The 21,915-nt window shown below is 52.9% G+C and overlaps 1 protein-coding gene across 3 annotated transcripts in view; it reads right to left on the bottom strand.

Moving 5' to 3' along the window:
- The window catches only part of TBL1X (transducin beta like 1 X-linked), a 214,085-nt gene extending 192,460 nt beyond the window's left edge, over positions 1 to 21,625 (bottom strand). For 2 of the 3 annotated variants that reach the window (XM_072744979.1, XM_072744977.1), the window contains exon 1: positions 19,682 to 19,819. The gene's annotated coding sequence lies outside the window, so the exon portion shown is untranslated. Of the gene's footprint in view, positions 1 to 19,681; positions 19,820 to 21,461 lie in introns of those variants that run through there. The other variant, XM_026015328.2, reaches the window with a different exon arrangement.
- Between the last annotated feature and the right edge of the window lie 290 nt (positions 21,626 to 21,915).

Here is a 21,915-nt window from a genome sequence, read left to right as displayed (position 1 = left end):
TCAGGCACACAGAAGATAGATGGGGGTGTAAGGGGGTAAGGGGAGCGAAATGGGTGGAGGGTGTCAGAAGGTGCAAACTCCCAGCCATACGATATGGAGTCCTGGGGACATAACTTACGCAGTATTACGTTATGTTATGCATCTGAATGTTTCTAACACTATCTTAAGGGATCCCTGGGTGGCTCAGCGGTTGAGCGCCTGCCTTTGGCCCAGGGCGCGATCCTGGAGTCCCAGGGTCGAGTCCCATGTCGGGCTCCCGGCATGGAGCCTGCTTCTCCCTCTGCCTGTGTCTCTTCCTCTCTGTCTGTGTGTGTGTGTGTGTGTGTGTGTGTGTGTCTCTCTCTCTCTCTCGTGATTAAATAAATAAGTATTTTTTAAAAAGAGCTCTCAACATGAGAAAAAAGAAATACGTAACTGTGTGATGATGCATGCTAACTACATTATGGTGATCATTTCACAATATATAAATAAATCATTATACTGTACACCTGAAACACAATATTGTGTCAATTATAATATTTCAATTTTTTAAAAGATTTTTAAAATTTATTTATTAATGAGAGACAGAGCGAGTGAGAGCAGCAGAGACACAGGCAGAGGGAGAAGCAGGCTCCATGCAGGGAGCCTGACACAGGACTCGATCCCAGGTCTCCAGGATCAGGCCCTGGGCTAAAGGCGGCGCTAAACCACTGAGCCACCCAGGCTGCCCTGATATTTCAATTTTTAAACATAAGAAGCACTGGGGTTGCACAGCAGGTTGAGTCAAACTCTTGGTTTCGGCTCACATCGTGATCTCGGGGTCATGAAATCGAACCCCAAATTGAGCTCCACATTCAGCAGGAAGTCAGCTTGAGATTCTCTCTCCCTCTCATGCTCTAAAATATATCTTTAAAAAATAAATAAAATTTAGGGCAACCCGGGTGGCTCAGGGGTTTAGCACTGCCTTCAGCCCAAGGAATGATCCTGGAGACCTGGGATCAAGTCCCATATCGGGCTCCCTGCATGGAGCCTGCTTCTCTCTCTGCCTGTGTCTCTGCCTCTCTCTCTGCCTCTGTGTGTCTCTCATGAATAATAAAATCTTTTTAAAAATAAGTAAACAAATAAAATGTAAATAATAAAAAGGAGTGCCTAGGTGGTTCAGTCGGTTAAGCATCTGCCTTCGGCTCAGGCCACCATCCCAGGATCCTGGGATTGAGCCCTATGCTGGGCTCCTTACTCAGCGGGGAGTCAGCTTCTCCTTCTGCCCCTCCCCACCGCCACCACCCCCTCTTGTGCACACTCAAGCTCTCGCAGATAAATAAGTAATATCCTTGAAATTAATTAATAACAAAGATGAAAGAAAAAAAAGAACTAAAGGATGGAACAGCCTTAGTGGGCCCTCATCTTCCCTCTGCATCCCACAAGTCAGTAAAGGTCTTTTCCCACACAGGCATTCTGGAAGAACCAAAGCCCCACTTTCAACACGACTGCACCACTGATCCGTATAGAGAGAACCATTTCGATTACTTCTAAAACTGGCTGGTAGCTCCAAGAGGTGATACGTGATTGACCCAATCAAAGTCAACTCTAGGGGATACGGCATACTCTACAGCAAACGCTTCCCCAAACAGCTTTTTAAAAGAAAAAATCTACTTGCTTACTATGCACAATGGAGGTGAGGACCAGAGAAGCTTTACCTCGCTGCGTTATACTTTGGTCATCCTGCCAGCAAGAAGTTGTTTTTTTTTGTTTGTTTTGTTTTTTTTTTTTGGTACCTCAAACATCTCAATCACCAAAAGAAAACAACGTGAGTGTAGCAAGAAGAATGAGGTGGTCAGCCTCTCAGTAACATGCCGCTGACCTTTAATGAGGTCAAAGCTTGCTTTCTGCCACACAGCAAGCACACGCCAACATGCTAACCGTCGGCCCTTAAAGACTGGAGACAGGATTTACAGCAAGGTATAAAAGGCAAGTCTGTGGACACTTGATAAATGACCCTTAACTCAGAATGCAACTTGCATTACAATGGACACCACTGGCAACTGACCAGTAACGATCGTACGCTCACTACTATGCAGAACAAAGAAGGTTAAGGCATCATCTTTGCTATCAAGAACTTGGCAGTCTCGCTGGTGAGGAAAAAGAAAATACATAACAGAAATAGTTGACAAAGGGCCACCTGGAGGAAAAAAAAAATGCTAAGCTCACAATGGAAATCTAATAAAAAACAGATTTTTCAACACCAAATAAATGGTCCATTTATTAGCTGAGCAATAATAAAGAATTAATACAACTTAAAGGATTAATACAGTACAAAGCAAACGATATAAAGTCACCGGTATCAGGGGATCCCTGGGTGGCTCAGCGGTTTGGCGCCTGCCTTTGGCCCAGGGCGCGATCCTGGAGTCCCGGGATCGAGTCCCACATCGGGCTCCCTGCATGGAGCCTGCTTCTCCCTCCTCCTGTGTCTCTGCCCCTCTCTCTCTCTCTCTGTCTATGATAAATAAATAAATCTTTAAAAAAAATAAAAAAATAAAAAAATAAAATAAAGTCACCGGTATCATAGAGACCCAGTCAAGACCCATGAGCTTTAAGTTGCTTCTACACTACTACACAGTGAGATTTGTTTAAACAACACACTTCCCCTCCTCAGTAGGCCTTTAGGTCTTTACATGGAAAGGATCGCCAATTCCCCTTCCTTGCTGGGACAGTACTGGCAAGACACGGTTCTCAAACTTCAAAGTACACTGAGATCACCTGGAAAATACCTGCTTGTGCAGGGCTTCTCGGCTATTGGATATCTGAGCCCCGGCCACACAATTCCTAGTAGAGGCCTGTGTTGTGCGTCCTCAGATGGTTAGCAGCGCCGTTGGCCTCCACCCACAAGATGCCAGGAGCACCCCCTCCCCTAGTTAGTTAGGACAGCCAAAAATGCCTCCAGGCCTTGCCAAATGTTTGCTGGGGACATAAGTGGTGCCTCCCCCACCCCCGTCCACATGGCCCCAACATGGAAAGGAGCTGTGTGTTTAACGAGTCCTGGTACCTCCAACATCTGCCTACAGAGCTCATTTTCCTGGATCCAAACGGGTGTGCATGCAGTCTCCTCCACTGCGGCCATCTGCCCTCCCACACACAGATCCCACTTCTTCCCTCCCTCCCCGTAACACAAGTATGTGTTTGCTCCCCTTGCCCTGTGACTCGACAGGACCTGCAGACTAGACCCGCCTTCCCCGCTCCATGGGTGTGGATCTGGCCGTGTCACCTATTGTGGTCAGTGGGGTGTTAGTGGGTGTTTTCAATGTGCCCACGTGATTTAGCTTGGCTGCTTCTCATATTGGATGGAAGAAGCAAAACAACACGCCCTCGGGGTCCACTGGCCAATGTACAAGTGTGTCCCCAAGCAGCACCAACAATCCCGGTTCTTTCCAACACGGAAAACAACTCCTGGCTGTGCTTGGAGGGAGATCAAGACTCAGTGAGTGGGCTGTATCACCAGCACAAGCAAAAGGTTTCAGGGCACCCTGGTTTCTAAATTACTCAAGAAACGCACAGAAAATGTTCAATAAATATGTGGACCTTCCTGGCTTCAGAGGAAAAAAATAAGACAGAAATAAAGAACGTCAATGGAGAGGGGGGAGTGATGACCCCTGGATGTGGCCATCCCCTAATGCTGGGGCCTCTGAGACATTTTACATGGAAGAGACTTGCAGAAGGGGTGAAATTCAGGCTCCCGCGACAGGGAGACGACCCTGGATTACCCCGGTGGGCCCAATGTCGTCACATGGGGACCATCTCTCAACACTGTGGTCAGGGGACGACGTAACTATGGAAGAACAGAGAAAAGCCACACTGCCTGGTGGCTCTGAAGACGGAGGCAGGGCCCACAAGCCAAGGAACGCAGGTGGCATCTCAAAGCTGGAAAGGCAAGGGAAGGGACTCTCTTCAGGGCCTCTGGAAAAGCATGCAGCCCTGCTGACACCTTGACTTCACACAAGGAGCCTCACTTCAGACCTCTCCTCCCTCTAGAACTGTACGATGGCACGTCTGTGTCATGCAAGCCAGGTGGCCTGCACTCACTGGTCACAACAGCAATAAGAGACCAATTCAGTCGGTCAAAAAGAGATGAAGGAGGAAAAGACACATGGCCATACTCGCTGGAGAATGGGCAACCCCGCAGGCCGGGGCCCAGGGACAGCTGGAGAATCCCCCCCAACCCCCCGGAATGGTCAGTTTGGTCCTACACAAGGGGTCATAAATTCAGAAACGTCAACAAGCCTACGATCCTGTTATGGTGGAAGTCAGGGCTGTGGCTTCGGGGAGGGCCTAAAAAGATGCCACAGCCTCACTGGACGCGCTCCCGTGACCTCAGAGCTGGCAGGGACCCTGCGTCGCACCCCGGCAAAGTCCAGCTTCCTGGGAGGGCTCTCTCCCGAGGAAGGACTTTCTACCCTCCCCCACCCGCAGATGCAGCACCACAGGGTGCGGCTGCCGCTGACCCCAAGGGTCTTCTGGGGGGTCAGAGAGGGGAGAACGGAAGCAGGGAGGGAAGGCAGCGTGGAGGCTGGAGAGCAGCAGAGACGGGAACCGCCTTTCCCACACACGGACCCAAGCCGAGCAGGGGGCTCCGGTTCGCTCCTCCGGGGCCCTCCTTCCCGGCACCCCTCCCAGGCCCTCCTCCCCAGCGCCCTCCCCCGCGCTCCTCCCCCACCCTCCTCCCCGGCCCTCCTCCCAGGCGCTCTTCCCCAGCCCTCCTCCCGGGCCCTCCTCCCGGGCACTCCTCCCCGGCCCTCCTCCCCGGCGCTCCTCCCCGGCCCTCCTCCCCGGCGCTCCTCCCCGGCCCTCCTCCCAGGCGCTCCTCCCCGGCCCTCCTCCCGGGCCCTCCTCCCCGGCCCTCCTCCCCCGTGCTCCTCCCCGGCCCTCCTCCCGGGTGCTCCTCCCCAGCCCTCCTCCCCGGCCCTCCTCCCCAGCCCTCCTCCCGGGCGCTCCTCCCCAGCCCTCCTCCCAGGCGCTCCTCCCCGGCCCTCCTCCCCAGCCCTCCTCCCGGGCGCTCCTCCCCCATGCTCCTCCCTGGCTCTCCTCCCAGGCCCTCCTCCCCAGCGCTCCTCCCCGTGCCCCCGGCCTTTCCACAGCGTCCCAAGCCACCGGCCCAACAGGCACTACAGCTCAGAGGGACCTCAGAGACGGGACGCCAAAGGCCGCTGGGCACAGGATTCCACCTGTAGGAAACGTCCAGAATAGGTCAGGCCGGGGAGCCGGCCAGGACGGCTACGGGCACGCGGCTTCTGTCGGGCGCCGGGAGCATCGGGCCGGCGGGGCTGGCGCCCCAGGAGCTCCAGCGACCCCCACAGCAGCGCTGAGGACGGGCCGGGGCTGCGAGCAGGTGCGGGAAGGGGCTTCTACAGGGGAGACAAAACAAGAGTTTGCGATCTTTAAAGCTGCTCCCCAAAGCCAAAGTCGTATCCCCCCCCCTCCCCCCACACACACACACACACCAGCACAAAACCAAACTTTTCACTTTACGCACGCGCTGGTTTGGTAATAAACATCTACCGGTATCACCTGCTGCTCCGAGCGGTGGATCTGGACGAGAGTCCTCAAGAGGAAACTAAAGATCAAGCACATACTGAAAATAAGAGGGTTATTGGTTTGGGGCTGGTTGTTTCAGGTGACGGGGTGGGACGCGGAAGGGATGGATCTGGTCTCCTCGTGAGAGAAAAGGCAGGAGAGCAGCCGTGCTCCCCCCCCCGCCCCCCGGGCCAGGGGACAGAGCGGCACCAGGGGCCCCGGGGCCACGGCCTGAGTCCACGGCAGCCTCACTCGGCTGGGGGCTGACCCCAACGCCGGCTCAGGAGGTAAGAAGGCAGGTCCCCAAAAGTCCAACGAGGGCAGACCCCTGTGGACGGGGGCATCACGGCTGGCGTCTGGGTGACAGTAGCACCCCGACCCGGCAACCCGGAGGTCTTCTTCCTATTCGTCCCTTGGACATAAGGAAGTAAAACCCAGAAGCCAAGAGGAAAACACTGATACCAACAACCACACGAAAAGGGGAAGCCTGACGATTAAAACCACAAGCGACATTACAAGACCTTAGGAGACAAGGAACAGTCCAGAGAGAACTATTTGGAACAAGAAACAATGCACCAACGAGCAAAGTGTATGCAGACGGCCTCCAAGGCAGTGGCTGTCAACGTGTGCGCGGCCAGGACCGGCAGCCGCGAACTCGTCGCAAACCCAGTCCTGGGCCTTAGCCTAGACTCACTAAATCAGACATTGTGGGGGTAGGGCCTGGCAATCTGCGTTTTAACAAGCTGTCCACGGGGTTCTGGTACACGGTGAAGGTTGAGAACCTCTAGGACGGCTACAAAAATATTTATAGCAGCAGTATTCTTAAGAGCCAAAACAATGTTAACAATCCAAAAGCCCAACAACTGGGCAACAGATAAACATAACTGTGGCGCATCCCAATCCCCAAAAATCCTACCTGCCAATAAAAAGGAATGAGTTTGTGAGACGGGCCACAACACGGATGAAACCCCAAATCATTATGCTGAGTGAAAAAAAAGGTAAAATCAGGAGTACAGACTGTGTGATCTCATTGATATAAAACTCTAGAAAATGCAAACTGATCTAGTAACAGCCAATCAACGCTCGGCCTCCAGGCAAGGATGGGGGGGGGGGGAGATCACAGAAAGACACAAGGAAGTGTGAAAGCGTGGGAAATATTTATTTTGACACAAAAATAGATAGACGGGTAGATTACCTACGTGTTTGTGAAACCCACACCACAATCAAGATAACGAGAAACCTGATTAGAGGCACAATTTATAAACGCCCGCTTTACTGTGCTTCAATCATACTTTAATACAGTCGTAAAAAGCAAGCAGGCCGATGGAGAAGTAGGATTGCCCTTGGGTAAAAACACAGGACTGCACATTTGCACACGGACAGCCGAGCACGCTCGAGGCAGATCTATACGGCCACACTCATAGACTGAATATTGATTATTCCTGGGGAAGAGGACGAGAGGATACAAGCCCACGGAGCTTGACTTCGTGGACATCAGCGTGCCATCATGTATCACCTCGGGGGAAAGCCTGAGCTTAGAACACGCAAGAGCAACACAAAGGGGATGTCAGGAGATCTCGCACCTTGGAAGGCGCCAAGGAAGGCTGGGGGGGTGGGGGGGGACAGAGGGGAGGAAGAGGCCCCGCGGGGTAGAAACCAGAGCTGGAGGGAACGCGAAGCTGTGGCAGTGACGAGACACAGACGCAGGTGTGCAGGTCGGAGTCCCAGGCAGGAGGCCCCACTTCTCAGGGGGCTCCGGCACACGGGCCCAAAGACACTAAAAGCAGAGGGAGGGCGCTGGCACAGGGGGCGACCACCAGTGCACGTTTCAGGGGAACGACTGCCTGTCCTGGAGAAACCCGGGGGCTCATAAGCAGAGGCAAAGAGGCCACCCCCCAGCCAGTCCAGAAACACTCTGCGTGACAATGTGCTGTTGGACGCAGCCCCTTCCGTTCGGACAGTCCTAATTTTCAGAGTCTCTCTGGAAGGTCTGGATCTTTCTCCCTCTCCTCTCACCTCTTAGGGAAACAGATAAAGATGAAATGTGAGTCCTGGATCAAAGCCAAGAGGTGGCCCCTATTTCTCTGCCTCTGATGCAACTTCATTGTTTGCAAGTGAGTATTTCTAAAGGGATTAAACGTAATCTTCCCCCTCTAAAGTTAACTCCAAAAATTGTGTTTATCCTGTGCTTTAAAAAATAAGAAATCCCCATTTCCCTGGAACGCACGATTCCGTAGGCCCATGGTCCACCTTTACTCCTTCCGCGTCACAAAGTCTTCGTGGAAGACCCAAGTACCTCATTTAAATCTCCCCCAGACGCAAGGCTCCGATAGCAGGGTTTCTTGGCCTCCACACACCGACCTCTGGGGCTGGGGAACTGTTACTGGTAAAGGGGACCGTCCCCGGGCATCGCAGACGTGTGACAGCACCTCTGGCCCCGACCCACCAGACGCCAGGGGAACCTCTTCCCCATTTGTAGACACCAGAAAATGTCCCCAGACACTGTCCAGTGTCCCCCGGAGGCAGGAAGGCCCCCGGCGGAGGAAGAGTGAGCTGAGAACTAAATATCCCAGGCCAAGAGCAAACTTCCCTCCAAGCCTCCGATTCAACGCCATGGAACAAACACGGGGGGACCGCAGGGACAAGGACGAGGGCCCAGTGGCCTCCCAGCGCGGGAGGAGCCCATCGCTGGAGAGCTCGGCTCCGGCCCACACTCCTCACCTGTCCCAGGGGCCCTTTATGCAGGATCCCCAGATTCTTAATATGACCCCATAAGACAAGCTCCTCCAGATTCTGGGCCAATCACTTCCCACACGGCCCCCCGTTGAGAGCCTGCAAGAACTTGACGACCACCCTGATTTTGCAGATTTTGCAGAAGAGGGAACGGACTCCTGCCGCCTATTATCCTGGTTTCCTTCCCCTTCTCCCCCACTAATCCCTCTCCCGGGAAAGGGCAGGAAGTCCATGAAATTGGGCCTCACCCTCCACCACTGGGAAGGCACAGAAGTACTTGTTCTGAGGCAAGGGAGATCTGCAGACAGAAAGGAGATGAATGGCCTCCCGTGGCTGGGAGGTAGGAGCCACGATTGATGGCAAATGGACACGAATGACCGTATTGAGGAATGAAAATCGATTATGACGATGGCTGCACAACTCCGTAAATTTACTAAAACTCATTGAGTCGTACGCTTAAAATGGGTGATTTTTATGGTATGTAATTTATACCACAATAAAGTGGTTTCAGAAAATCAACCTGATATAAGTCAGATTTAGAGTTCCATATTAAATTAAACACACCGCAAGCGGGCATCCACAGCAATCCAAAGGCGAAGCAAACATCTAGGGCAAACCCAAACAAAAACAAAGAAACACACAGCTTGCAGGAAGGGAATGACAATCCAACCTGAATCTACAGCGCGTACAACTCAATCCTGTGAACTAAACAAGGCTTCTACCAACTGCCCAACCCAGTGGTATGGACAGAGAAATTCCACTCCGCCAAACATCTGGGCCAGCAGAAACCCACACCAAAAAATACACTTGTCCAAATATAGAACATTCAATGGAAAAGCAAACACGACAGGAAACAGAGGAGGCTGGTCATTTACTCTGAGATGGCCAACTGCGCCCAATCTTCCCTGAAGGTAAATGTCATGCTAAAAACTGGGACCCCCAGCTTAGCCCTGTATCATGCCAGGCACCGAACACAGAGGCCACCAAGAAAATCAAAATTCCCAAGGGACAGCTTATTGTGGGTGCCATTTTATATTTAAACACGAATCGGGAAATAAAAACATACAGCCCCGTTTTAAGTAACTTTTCAGAAAACATGCCCAGGATAATAAAAAAAATAAATAAAACAAAATGAAACTAGAAACTATTACATGAATGCGCACTGTACCGCCTGAGATAAAAATGAACTATTTCCATGAGCTAATCCTACTCTATATTTAGGTTGAGTATACGAATGTAATTAACCAAGGTTATATAATTTTGCTGACATCAAATTTCCAATTACAAAGCTTCACATACAATTATTTGAACTACAATTGATTTTTTTTTTCCTCTGGAAAAATGAAGATAGCTAATTTTAATAACCCAATCTTCCTAAGGAAGAGGAACTGCCTTCTCTGATACAAATTATGTAAACGGTACTTCAACAAAGCTATAAACTAATTTGTTTTTATATTCTCTTTCGAAGGTTAGCGTACACATAAATTTAATGTTCTGATGGATTTTACCATTTGCCCTGTTTCCCGGCACCCCTGCTTCATGCGCCTAGGCCGCATATTCTCAGAAATCATACACACATATCTGCACTTCACCAGTATCCGAGGTTTGCATTGAGGAAATAGAATCAACTTTTGTTCGGGCCCCTAGGAAGACTCTCCTTTTAGGGCCATTTTCTGAGCTACATCTCTGAAATACTACACAGGATAATTTGGGAGGCAAACAATCAAATGAATAATTCTTGGTGTTTTACCCAAAAAGAAAGACAGAAGAGGATTCCGGCTCAGAGCTGAAGTGATTCACTGGTGTCTGGTTGACCTACTTGCAATATGAAGTCAAGACCTGGACATAGCTCAAGGAGTCTGGCTAAAAGCAAAATACTTGGTGTAACTTCTCTTTCTTCTTAAAGCGGCAGGCTGCGGGGGCAGGTGAGGTACATTCCCAAGACGCTAATCATAAGTGATCTACTACTGGAACTTCCACGTATTGATCACTGGAGCAGAGAGACAAAGGCTCATGACACAACAGTAAAAAAAAAAAAATCTTTCTTGTACAGTAGGTGCCTTCAATTGCTATAAAGAGGAAGTAAATTTTTTTTTTTAAGTAGGAGATAACGATTTCACTTTACCAAAAGACAAATGAACGTCTACGTAGGTCCTGAGCAGCGTTAGGGACACGTGGCCCTCAGCAGCCTGTGGACATGTAGAAGTGAACCAGAATTGTGAACCGCAGGCTCTGGAATTCACTTGCAAGTCTTCCGGGCTTTGTTTTACATACAAAGTTACATTGCAAATTCAGTACTCACAAAGGGAAAAATGGATGTGAACACCAAAAATTACACAGAAAAACCAAAGCTAACCTATCAATCATTTCAAGTTAGACAGACAGACTGATGTGGAAATGCTGGAGCTACCTACGGAGGACACTTAGTCTCAGGAAACCCAAACTTTCGACCATTCTCAGCAAATGAGCTCAGACAAAAGACCTTACGTTTGTGGAGTTAAGTCTTGATTCTTACCCACAGCCCACAGTGTGGTCTGAATCACGAATTTAATGTTCATATTCATTTGCTCTCTGTGACATCAGTAATACACCATCGACTGAGGGTTTTTTTTTTTTTTTTGAGTTTTCTCTTTATTATTTTTTTTAAGTAGACTCCCCATCCAGCGTGGAGCCCCACGTGGGGCTTGAACTCAAAACCCTGAGATCAAGACCTGAGCTGAGATCAAGAGTCAAAGGCTTAATCAACTAAGCCACCCAGGTGCCCCCTACGTTTTCTCTTAAAAGAGGAAGAAGGAAAAAAAAAAAAAAAACCCTCTCTACTGTGAAATATTTTTTAAAATGTATTTAATAACAACCATGACCGATGAAACAGAGGTCTTTGGAAAAAGACCCAACCACTAAACAGCCAAACTGAAGAAAGCCAAAGACGTTCCTGACAATCCCATCCGTCCCTGCCACCCTCTTCTCACGTGGGTTGTCCTCTAAAGTCTGAGTCTCTTCAACAAGCCTGGTTCTCAGGAGCCCTGAGGGCAACCACCAATGAAAGCAGCTGATTTATAAACAGAATTAAGTGATTATGAAAACACTGCCGAGTCACGAAATGCATGAAAAGAACAGCCCTATCCCCAGGCTTCCTCATGCACCTGCAACCGAGGTACGGTCACCTGGTGCTAAGACACAAATCTGGTTCCAGCTTCTCCAGGGCGCGACACCCAGGGACCCAGGCGCACACACTCTGGCAGCTGCAGCCACGGGGAACAGGGAGTACGTGTTGGTTTAAAGGAAATGTACTCAGAAGCCCATGAAATTTTTCAGCGAGTCCCATGAAATTTATAAGGCAACTCTAATTTCCACAGGCCTCTCGCCTTGTTCTCATCTGGTCTACAATAATTTCTGTCATGCACTGGACACGTGACATCATTAATTCTTATTTTCATCAACTTCTGAGCTGGGTACACCTCGAATGTTGTTTCTCCTGGCGAGGCTTTTTAAAGCATTCCACTACAAATCCCTGGAAATGGTTGAAATTGGCGTAGAATCACCCGCGCATCTTAGAAATACCAATCTGATGTGGTATTTTTTCATGACCGAGTTAAAAGTTAAACCAAACCGTGTCTCCCAGACCGATCTGCAACTGTCAGGAACTGGCAATCACTGTTTTGGAGCTGATAATTCTGAATACTTGAGTCTTTACCAACAATGACTTGGCATTAAAGTTGCGTGGGACTCAAGTGCCTGATAAGGATTCTGCTGGAAAAAGAACCTAAGGCAGGGACCCAAGTTTAATCCGTTCCCCAAATGAACCAAATGGTAGAGACATCAATTCTCAGCTCAGCTGCTTTTACCAAATACAACCTACAACTCTGCAACCACCTGGAACTTCTTTATTTTTTTGCAACCACCCAGAAGCTGGGAATTAGGTTTGCATGCTGGTGCAACAGATTTCTGCGTGACATGACTTCGGTGACAGACTTCTACTCCTCTTTCTCATCTCTCATCTTCAAATGGATGTCAGGATTACAAGGATAACTGGAGGAGCAGAGCTGACCTGGTTAAAGCCTAAGTACTCCCTGCACAAGAAACAGAAATCGCTGCTCAGCTGTGCTGAATTTTTCTCCCAATTCTTACAATGATTTACACGGTCTTACAGTATTAAAGCATTTGTTATTTCTGATTTAAGAAATGGCATCACGTATAGTAAGCTTCTTTTTGTCCTCCTTTCCACCTATTGGGATATCCAAACAAGCAGAAGCGTCTGCAGAACTGAACAGTACCAGATGTACTCACGGGCCTATAAAGCCTGAGGACAACGGGCGAGCAAGTCGACCGAAGGAAGGAACCAAGCGCTCTGGAAAGGAACAGTGTCCTAAGCTCACTCCAATATGGGTGATGTCTGGGGACCTAGCTCTCAGGAGACGTTAGGAAAGTTTTCAATTTCTTAGAAAGTGGGAAGGCAATCAGGCTTGGGAGGGTGGAAGCCCTCCCGCCTCCTCCTACCTCTCTCTGCATTCTCTCTGGGGGTTGCTGGCAAGTGTTCCAGAAATGGAAGTACTCTGTGCTGGCTACTTAGGGTCATAGTCTAGACTCCAGGTTCCAGGGAAGCAAGTGAAGAAAACTCTCATTTTCTTTTCAGCCTTCAGGCTACATCCACCAAGGTAGTGGGGGGAGGGGACGCGATCACAGGAATTCAAAGGATGCCCTTTGCGCGAATAAACACTGTGAAATGTACCGTAGCATTGTTTGTGCTTAATTTACAGAGTCTGGTGAGACTGGGAACCTACAACAGTCGGAAAAATTATTCAGATGCACCCAACAGGGCAAAATGTCTTCTGAATTGCCATTTTGTGTGTGTGTTTGTGTGCCCATGCTTTAAGTAAAATATGTAACTAAGGTACCAACGTGAAGTTAAACGGTGCCTATTTTAAGAGTGGGTAAAGTAATAGCCAAAGCATGGGCATAAAGAATCATCAGTTTCTCTAAACTTTTCACTAACATAAGCCATAACCATTCCTAAAAACAAACAAAACCAACCCAACAATCAAATAGCATCCCTTTCCCAAATTAAAGCCCTCACACAAGAGAGAGAAAAATCCAAGATCAGCTCACCTACCCTCTGACTCTACACGTGAGGACACACACAGGTTTTAAAGGACCTCACACAAGCAGGCGGACCACCCAGGGCAGGACGAAAGTAGCCAAATGCCAAAAGACCAAGTCAGTTCCTCTAGAAAACATGCCAGTTCTTATTAGATCACAAAAAGTAAAATTATGGCCCAAAGTAAATTGCAGGTCAACAACTACATAAAAGCACAGACACTGAAATTCATTTTTTCCCTACAAAGTAATGCAAATACAACTCTATGTTTTTAGCTTGTTTTATTACCCCATTAGCAAAACTGCACACCTCAACGCGTGGGTCCTGTTTTTGAAACCGAAGACGGGACTTTATAACCTGCGGATACGTTTCACATATTAAATGTCTTCCGGGAGTACAATGGGAAGATGCGGGAAACATTTCTCTGAAAGGGCATCAGAAAACATCCCATTTCGACTAATTTGGCAGCAAGAATTAACTGGCATAAGAAAAGAGCAAATCTTTGGCAGCCCCAACAAGACACCTGATATTCTTTCTCCATGGCTTACAGATACCATTAAGGACCAGTAAGGCTTTCTTCGCCTTGCTTTGATGAAACCCACAGCGCAAACCCTGCTGTTCTGAGTCAAACGCACAGGCTCAAGCGTGCAAAAGTGTGAAGTTCACGTGTCATCAGAGAGAAACAACGAAGGAGGGTCCTGGGAGAGTGGGGGCACCGATCCGGACTTGAAATGCACCTACCAGGACCTGGGGGCGCAGTTGCCCAGCCAGCTCCTCAGTTAGTGCTGCGGGGGTGGGGTGACTCCAGGGCGCCAGAGGGACGGCACTGTAGACACTTTGGGGGCCACGGACTTGTTCTGTATCCCCGTTTTGGTGCTGGTTAGACAAACCTATGCATGTGCTGACGTTCATAGAACTCTACGTTGAAAGAGCCGATAGCGTCATCATACGGTGATTCAGAAAACTACACATACACACGTGTATATAAACCAGCCCTAACTTAAGGACGGCGCACCCCGAGAACACAGACCTTGACCTCCCGCCACAGAGTCCGTCCCACACACGACTGTGAACTGACGGACTCACGGCTGGTTTCCCCACCTGGACACCCCTGGCATGTGGGTCCAGATCATTCTTTGTGCTGGGGACCGCCCTGTGCAATGCATATTTGGCAGCATCCACAGAGCCCCTAGACGCCAGGAGCACCCCCATCCGCCTCCCCTGAGCTGTGACAACTGCGAATGTCTCGATGCTACCGCCAAGGGACTACGTAGTGGGCAAAACAGGCCCCTCAGAGAACCCCGAGTTGACTGCCAGATTCTAGGGCTCGGGGCTCAAGTCCACCATCTCCCCGGCCCTCATCTCTGAAGTCCCTGGAACCCGCGTGCCATCCCGTCTCCACCTCGTTCCCACCCGCCGTGGCGCCCGGTTTCCTCCGCGAGACTGAAAAATCTCTTCTCCCGTGCATTCACCTGAAATTTGCCCCATTCCGGTTTTTTGGTGGCTTCCTTCCGTCTTGGATCACCCAGCGGATCAACAAACATTTCATAGCAGCGATGCCCCAGCGAACCTGCCGCACAGCGAACACAACTCTGTGGTCAGGTTCCCCACACCCCGGTCAAGAAGCCCCCCGGGGAGCCAATTTTTCCCTTGAGGCCTGAAGCTCATTTTCTCAGACCAGGCTCTCTGCCCTACATAAACATGTTGACTTTCCTAGTCCCTTCCCACATCCAGCTCTTATTTTGGCTTTGTTGGGTCTCATCTTGCCAATGTGGCCAAGCGCAGGCCAGCCCCGCGGAGAGGACAGCGAGGAGGCAAGGGCCGAGGAGGGCAAGACCCAAGGGGAAACACATCCAGCCTCCGCTCAGGACGCAGTTACTTCCTTCCTACTAAAAATAGCTGGGGGTGGGGGGAGTTTACTTGTCCAAGTTTTAAAAAAAAAAAAAAAAAGGCGTTTACAAAACGACTCTAGTCCTGCTTCCTGATTGAAACTATTTTTTAGGGACCCCTGGGTGGCTCAGTGGTTTGGCGCCTGCCTTCAGCCCAGGGTGTGATCCTGGAGACCTGGGATCGAGTCCCACGCTGGGCTCCCTACGTGGAGCCTGCTTCTCCCTCTGCCTGTGTCTCTGCCTCTCTCTGTGTCTCTCATGAATAAATAAATAAAATCTTTAAAAAATAAAAAAAAAGGAACTATTTTTTAAATGTCTTTAGAGGTGAATGGTTACCAGCTTATTGGATGTTGCATATTATTTTCTTTCAAAGAGTGGGAAAGAGGGGACAAAAGCAAGGTATCAGGAAACCACAGTTGAGACGTCACCATCTCACACCCAGAGCAACTGTGACCGTCACCTAGGCCAGGCATTCGGCGTGGCACGTCGCATGTCACCACCAGGGATGCCCCAGCAGGAAGCAGCTAGGGCAGCCCTGGCTACGGCTGACCCAACAGGTCACGGGGACCCTGAAGTCCTGGCGCCGAGGACCTCCGCGAGCGGGACCCCCGCTCCCACCTCTAGAAGACCATCAGGGACATCCCAGGTATTTAATAAGCACCTTCAGCCAAAAGCCAACAGGTCACACCAGAGCGCTGGGGAAGTAGCAGCGACTGAGGACAAATGGCAGAGGGGGATCTGAGAAGTCACCCCTCTGACAGTCAGGATTTTGCGTTTTCCCCTCCCCCATCCTCATCTACAAACAAAATCTCAAACCCCTTACTATAAAAAATACAAAGAACTGTGAATAGGACATTATCAACAAAGTAATAAAAATAACATCCTAACCCAGGGACCCGGTATACAGGAAACACCTAGCACTGAGCCATTTTTTAAAAAAACATACTTTGAAATCTCACTTTGTTGGAAAGATTCCCTATCAGTCTTTTTAATACAGAAGATTCTGACCTCAAGAGACTGAACCTCAAAACAACACTTAAACTACAAAGGGGTAGAGGGTGCCGAAAGCCCGTGGTATCCACAAGCCAGGGCTAAACGCACCCCCCACGGTCACACCCGCAATCACTCACATAGGGCGGCGCTGACGGGGACACCCTGGGCTCCCAAGCATCCCAGGCGATGCTCACCAAGATCTGCCTAGTTGGGCCACCTCGGGGACTCGCTAAGGGCTCTCTGCATTTTCTGATGGGGAAACTGATGCAGAGATGCCACCTGCCTCAGTCAACGTTAAGCGCTCAGGGAGGCGCTTTGGCTTGGAGTTCCGCTTTTCTATTTCAAAACTGATCCAAAGCACCTCAATCCAAAACCATAGCTCTTAATTTCAGGTTAAGAATCCATTCACTGGGGGCGAGCTGGCTCGGCCAGGAGAGCATGTGACTCTTGATCTCAGGGTGGTCAGCTCAAGCTCCGCACTGGGCAGGGAGCCTACTTTTAAAAAAAGAAAGAAAAAGAAAAAAGAGGGGGGGGGACGCCTGGGTGGCTCAGTGGTTGAGTGTCTGCCTCAGGCTGTGATCCCCAGTGCAGGGATCTCGAGTCCCACCCTGAGCTCCCCACAGGGAGCCTGCTTCTCCCTCTGCCCGTGTCCCTGCCTCTCTCTCATGAATAAATAAATAAATCTTAAGTAAAAAAAAAAATCCATTTGCTGAAATCACTTTCCTGGGTCAATCCCTGGCTGAAATGGGTCTTTTTTTTTTTTTATTTTAAAGGTTTACCTGTTAATTATTTTCAAACTTTTATACCTTCTCCCCTTCCTCCACAAAGGAGTACACAAACTCCGTTTTATTAATATCTCACTGCATTAACTATAAAGTAGCACCCTTGAAACAGAACTTTCTCCGCAGAACTGTACTAATATGGTGGCCACTAGACACAGGCATCTATTGTGTATGTGAATTCTGGCTACAGGGACTGAAAAAACTGAATTGTTAATTTTCTTGAGTGTAAATTAATTTGAATCTCCATGTTCACACGTGGCTACTGGCTACCATGTTGGACAATGAAGCTATAAAAGCCACTACGGCCAATGCCTCTTGATCCCAGGGAGCTGGGGCTGTATCCGTACACACACCTCAATGTAGATTCTCTTCATGGGCGTGTGTATGTAATTTAAAGAGCTTTAATGTCCAAATGTGAGCAGTCATGCTAGGTAGGCATGAAAACAGGAACACCAAGCCTAAGACCCGGGCTTCAGGAATCAGATAACCCTCCCTCCACTGTATGTTTGCAAGTCAGTTCTCTGCAGCAGAATGGAAATAATCATTGCTGGCACAGGGCATGAAGTGCCTGTAAAATCCTCAGTGCATGGCATTCAAATAACGTGAAGACAATTATTCGACGTGCACAATAGCAACTCTAAAATTTATAAGCAGCTTTATAGTTTTCAGAAAACTTACACACGTGTTCTTTCACGTTTCCTCACAATACACACTGAGTACCACGATTGCAATTTTCCTTTTCTTCTTTTTACACATATAGAAATGACGCTCAGAAAAGCTGCAGCAGTGGAGCGCAAGAGGGTGGGCCCTTTCACTAGTTCAGGCCAAATAGGGACAAAGGCTGGGTTTGGAGCCAAGCATTATGTGTCCAGACGGAGTTGGATTCCAGGGCTCTGTCCACCTCTCTGCAAGCCCTAGAACCACTGAGCCCCTCCTGACAGGCCGTTCAGGGAAATTCCAGATGCCATCGCACAGATGAGGAGCCCAAAGCTCCCACAAGTGAAGATGAGATCAAGACCAACCGCCCCATGACTCCGGCACCATCCCTACCTTCAATCATTCAGGAGGAGTGAGGTTTGGGAAATGTAAATGGGGGTGTCGTTGATAATTACTGGACTGATTAAGCTGTCTATAAAAGCAAAAAGAGAAGCCAACCCCACAGGATCCAGGGATCCTTGCCCTGCAGCGCACATTAGCAACTCAAACACCTAAAATCCTAATTTTTGTCCCACAGGTGTGTGTTATGGGCTGGAATCCCCTTAAGGGCCATTTTAATAAGTGGGTCAAGCGACGAAGTTCAACTTTTATCCCTGGATTAGTTATCCAGCTGTGCGTTTCTGCAGGAGAATCTGCAGCACACCTGAGACATTGCCATCTTCTAAAATGAAAGTGTCATCCTCACGTCTTCATTGGGCCATACTCCACATTCTGGTCCCCCATCCCCCACCGCGTCTTTTCTAGAAATGAGTAGTTGTAAACTTTTTGTAAAAACGGTGAAGAGCCATTTGCTACCCGGAAGCCCCTACTTGGGACCTTAGCAGGGCTCTCCCTAGCCCCCCCCCACTTCTCCTCCCCCTTAGAGTCCCGCCACTCCCCCTCCAGGTTAAAGCAGGGGCTCCTGCGACTCATCAGAAGAGAAAAACATCCAGAAAAGTCGGGTCAAGCCCATGTGACAATACAGAGCACCAACAGTTGCAGATGCAATGGGGGGGGGGGGGGGGCGGCGGAGGTGTTTGTGGGTTCAGCTGCACAGCAGCACCGACTGGCGGGGGGGGAGGGGTGCGGGGTGCGGGGGGGGGGGGGGCACCGCTAACTTTGTGGAATTTGCAGTGCAGCGGGCTCGGAAAACGCCAGGCCGCGCGGGGAGTGGGAGCCGAGGCCTGGGCGCCCGCGCGCTCGGGCGACGCACGTGAAGCGCAGGCCCTGCTCGGCGAGGGCGAGGGCGAGGGCGGGCGGGCGGCCTCAGGACCCCGGGTCGCCGCCGCCAGCCGCGCCCCGCCCCCTCCCGGTGGGGATGCGCCCCCACCCAGGCGCCGAGCAACAGGTCTGCACCCCCGGCGGGCCGCGCTCCGCAGACCCCGCCTCGCCGGGGCGCCCCCAACACACACTCGTCGCCCCGGGCCGGCCGCGCGCTCGGGCCGGCAGCTCCCGACTTCCTTGACAGTTTCTGCGTCCGCGAACTGAGCAGCCGCCGGGCCCGCGCCGCCGCCGCCGCCGCCGCCGCCGCCGCCGCGCTCCCCGGTCCCGGGCCGGCTGGCCGGCGCCCGCCGATGAATGGGGCGCCCCTCCCCCACGGGGATCCCGCGGCCCCGGGAGCGCCAGACAAAGGGACCCCGGGCGCCGGCCGAGCGCTTCCCCAAACTTAGCGGCCCCCGCGGCCCCGCGCGCCCGCACTTCGGGGAGCGGCCGCCCGGGGCATTGTTCCGCCTGCAGGGAGCGCGCCGCAGCCCGGCCCGAGCCGCGGGGACACCTGGGGCCCCGGCCCCGCGGAGCCCGAAGGAGCCCCACGGAGCCCCACGGAGCCCCGCGGAGCCGCGCGGACCCCGCGGCGCGGGCGGGGCGAGCAGGCGCCCCCACCCCACCCCCACCCCGCCGCCGAAGTTTGCGCCCCCCGCCCGCCCCCCGCCCGCGCCCCGCGCACTCACCTCGCCGCCCGCCGCGCAACTTGTGGCGGCGCCGCCGCGCTCCCGGCCTCGCTGCCGCCGGCCGCCGCCGAGCCCCGGCCGTGCCGCGGCCGAGGAGGGCCCGGCGCCCCGGAGCAGCCTCGCGCCGCCCCCGGGCCGCCCCCGCCCCGCCGCCGCGAGTCCCCGAGACGCGCGGGCGCTGGAAAGTTTCGGGTGCCGAATGGCGGCCGAGGGCGCTGCGGCGGCGGCGGCGGGGCGGGGGCGCTGGCGGCTCCTCGCTCCCGAGAGCCGAGTGGGGGGGGCTGGGGCGGGAGCGGCGGCGGCGGCGGCGGCAGAGGGCGGGACGGCGGGAGGGACCGGCACGGGCAGTGACCTCCGGGCGGGGCGGGGGGGCGGGGGGGCGGCCGGCGGCGCGCCGGCCCCGGCCGGGAGGGCTGCCAGGGGGGCCGCCGGGCACGCAGGGCGGGACGGCGCCCGGGCCCCAGCCCCAGCCCCAGCCCCAGCCCCCACCCCCACCCCCAGCCCGGCCCCTCCCCCGCGGCCGGGGGGAGGGGAACCCGCGTCCGCGCGCCCCGCCCCGGCGCCCCGGGGGGGCCGCGTCCCCGCCCGCCCCTCCCCCACGGCGCAGGAGGGGGCGCAGTCCGCACGGTCGGGGGGGCCGCGTGCTAATCCAGCCCCCGTCCTGCTGCTGGGGGGACTGATCCAGCCCCCTGCACCCAGGCTCGGTCCTCGGCACCCCCACCCCCACCCCGCCTAGTGCGGGTGAGGGGAGCCCGGGCCTCCCCCTCCCCCACCCCGTGGCCTGCAGGGGGAGGAAGGGGACCCGGCCTACCCGCCCCCCCCCCCCCCGCCGCCCTAGTCCCAAACCCAACCTTTTCCCCCACTGCCTAGAGGGGACAGGAACCCGGGCCACCACCCCCGCGGTTTCCGGGGGGGGAGGGGGAAGGGAAACCCGAACCACTGCTAGAGCCCTACCCTCCCCCACCTCCAGAGGCAGCTGCCCCGCTGCCCTAACCACCCCCTGCAGGCTGCCCGAGGGTGCACCTCCCTCAAAACGCGCGGCTCGGAGGGCCCCCAAGGCCCCGTCCCCCCTCCCAAGAGGCTGGGGGCTCAGGCGGAGCCTCGACCTTTGCAAAACACCTCCCGGAAAGAGCCAGAAATGCTTGGGGAGAAAGAAACTCGGAGGAAAGACACACGGGGGGGAAGCCAGGAGCTCCGGGGCAGGGCGGGGGCGCCGGGGCTGGGGGCCCGGGGCTCTCGGGCCTCCTCACTCCCGCCCCCCACCCCACCCCACCCCACCCCACCCCACCGCACCCCACCCCCTGGCTCCGCGAAGGGTTTTCTGTTGCAACCGCTTACTCGGCCCGGCCCAGCCCAGCGCACCCAAGGCCCCAGAGCTCCCTCCGCCCCGCGGCTTGGAGACCCCTGCCCGCCGCTCGCGGCCTTAATTCAATTAAACCCGCACCGCGCCCACCGCCCCACACTGGGGCGTCTGCTTTGTCGAATATTTGAAGATAACTTTGCCCCTCCCTTCGCTGTCTAATGAGCTTTGCGCTCAGAGCCCAGTACACTCAGCATTTTAAACTGTAACCTCACTTGCTCCTTCTGGGACACTGGACCATTTGTTGTTCAGGTTGTTGGGGGGAGGAGGGGCCCGAGGTGAGTTTTTAAGGGGCTGGTCCTCCATCAAAAAGGCGGACCTAGACCTCAGCCGGCCAGATACTGCTGTAAAACGTCAATGATGTAAAACGACTGTTGCTACACCATTATTAGAGCACATCAATAAAAAATACACACTTACACTGTCTCCATAATTGTGAATCAGCAGAATAGATTGTGTCTTATTATGTATCAGTTGCCATTCAAGGGCCCCCCAAAAGGACGTGGTGGGGCCTTCCCTGGAGCCTGCCCTTCGATGCTCCCCGGCTCCCTGGGCTTGTGCGGACTGATGCTGAGGTATTACATGCAATCGAAAAACCAAGGGTGCAATAGAAAGCCCGAGCAAGCTCATGATGCAACCCTGCCCGAGTTACACGTGCTTCCCTTCCCCCACCGCCTGCTGGTGGGAGCGCTGCGTTTTTTCCGCCTGTAGGGTCACATTGTGGTTGATTGATTCTCCTTTCGCCTTGCTCAGTCATTCAGATTTGGAAAGTAAATAACAAGTTGACATCATTACAGCTCTCGGCTTTACGGGGACGCGGCCCTCGGCTACCGCACACTCTCGAGTAGCGGCGCAGCCCAAACTGGCCCTCGGG

The sequence above is a fragment of the Vulpes vulpes genome, chromosome X (genome assembly GCF_048418805.1).
Source record: "Vulpes vulpes isolate BD-2025 chromosome X, VulVul3, whole genome shotgun sequence".
Classification (NCBI taxonomy): domain Eukaryota; kingdom Metazoa; phylum Chordata; class Mammalia; order Carnivora; family Canidae; genus Vulpes; species Vulpes vulpes.
Note: the sequence above shows the minus strand (reverse complement) of the source record. Positions and strands in the feature narration are given on the sequence as shown.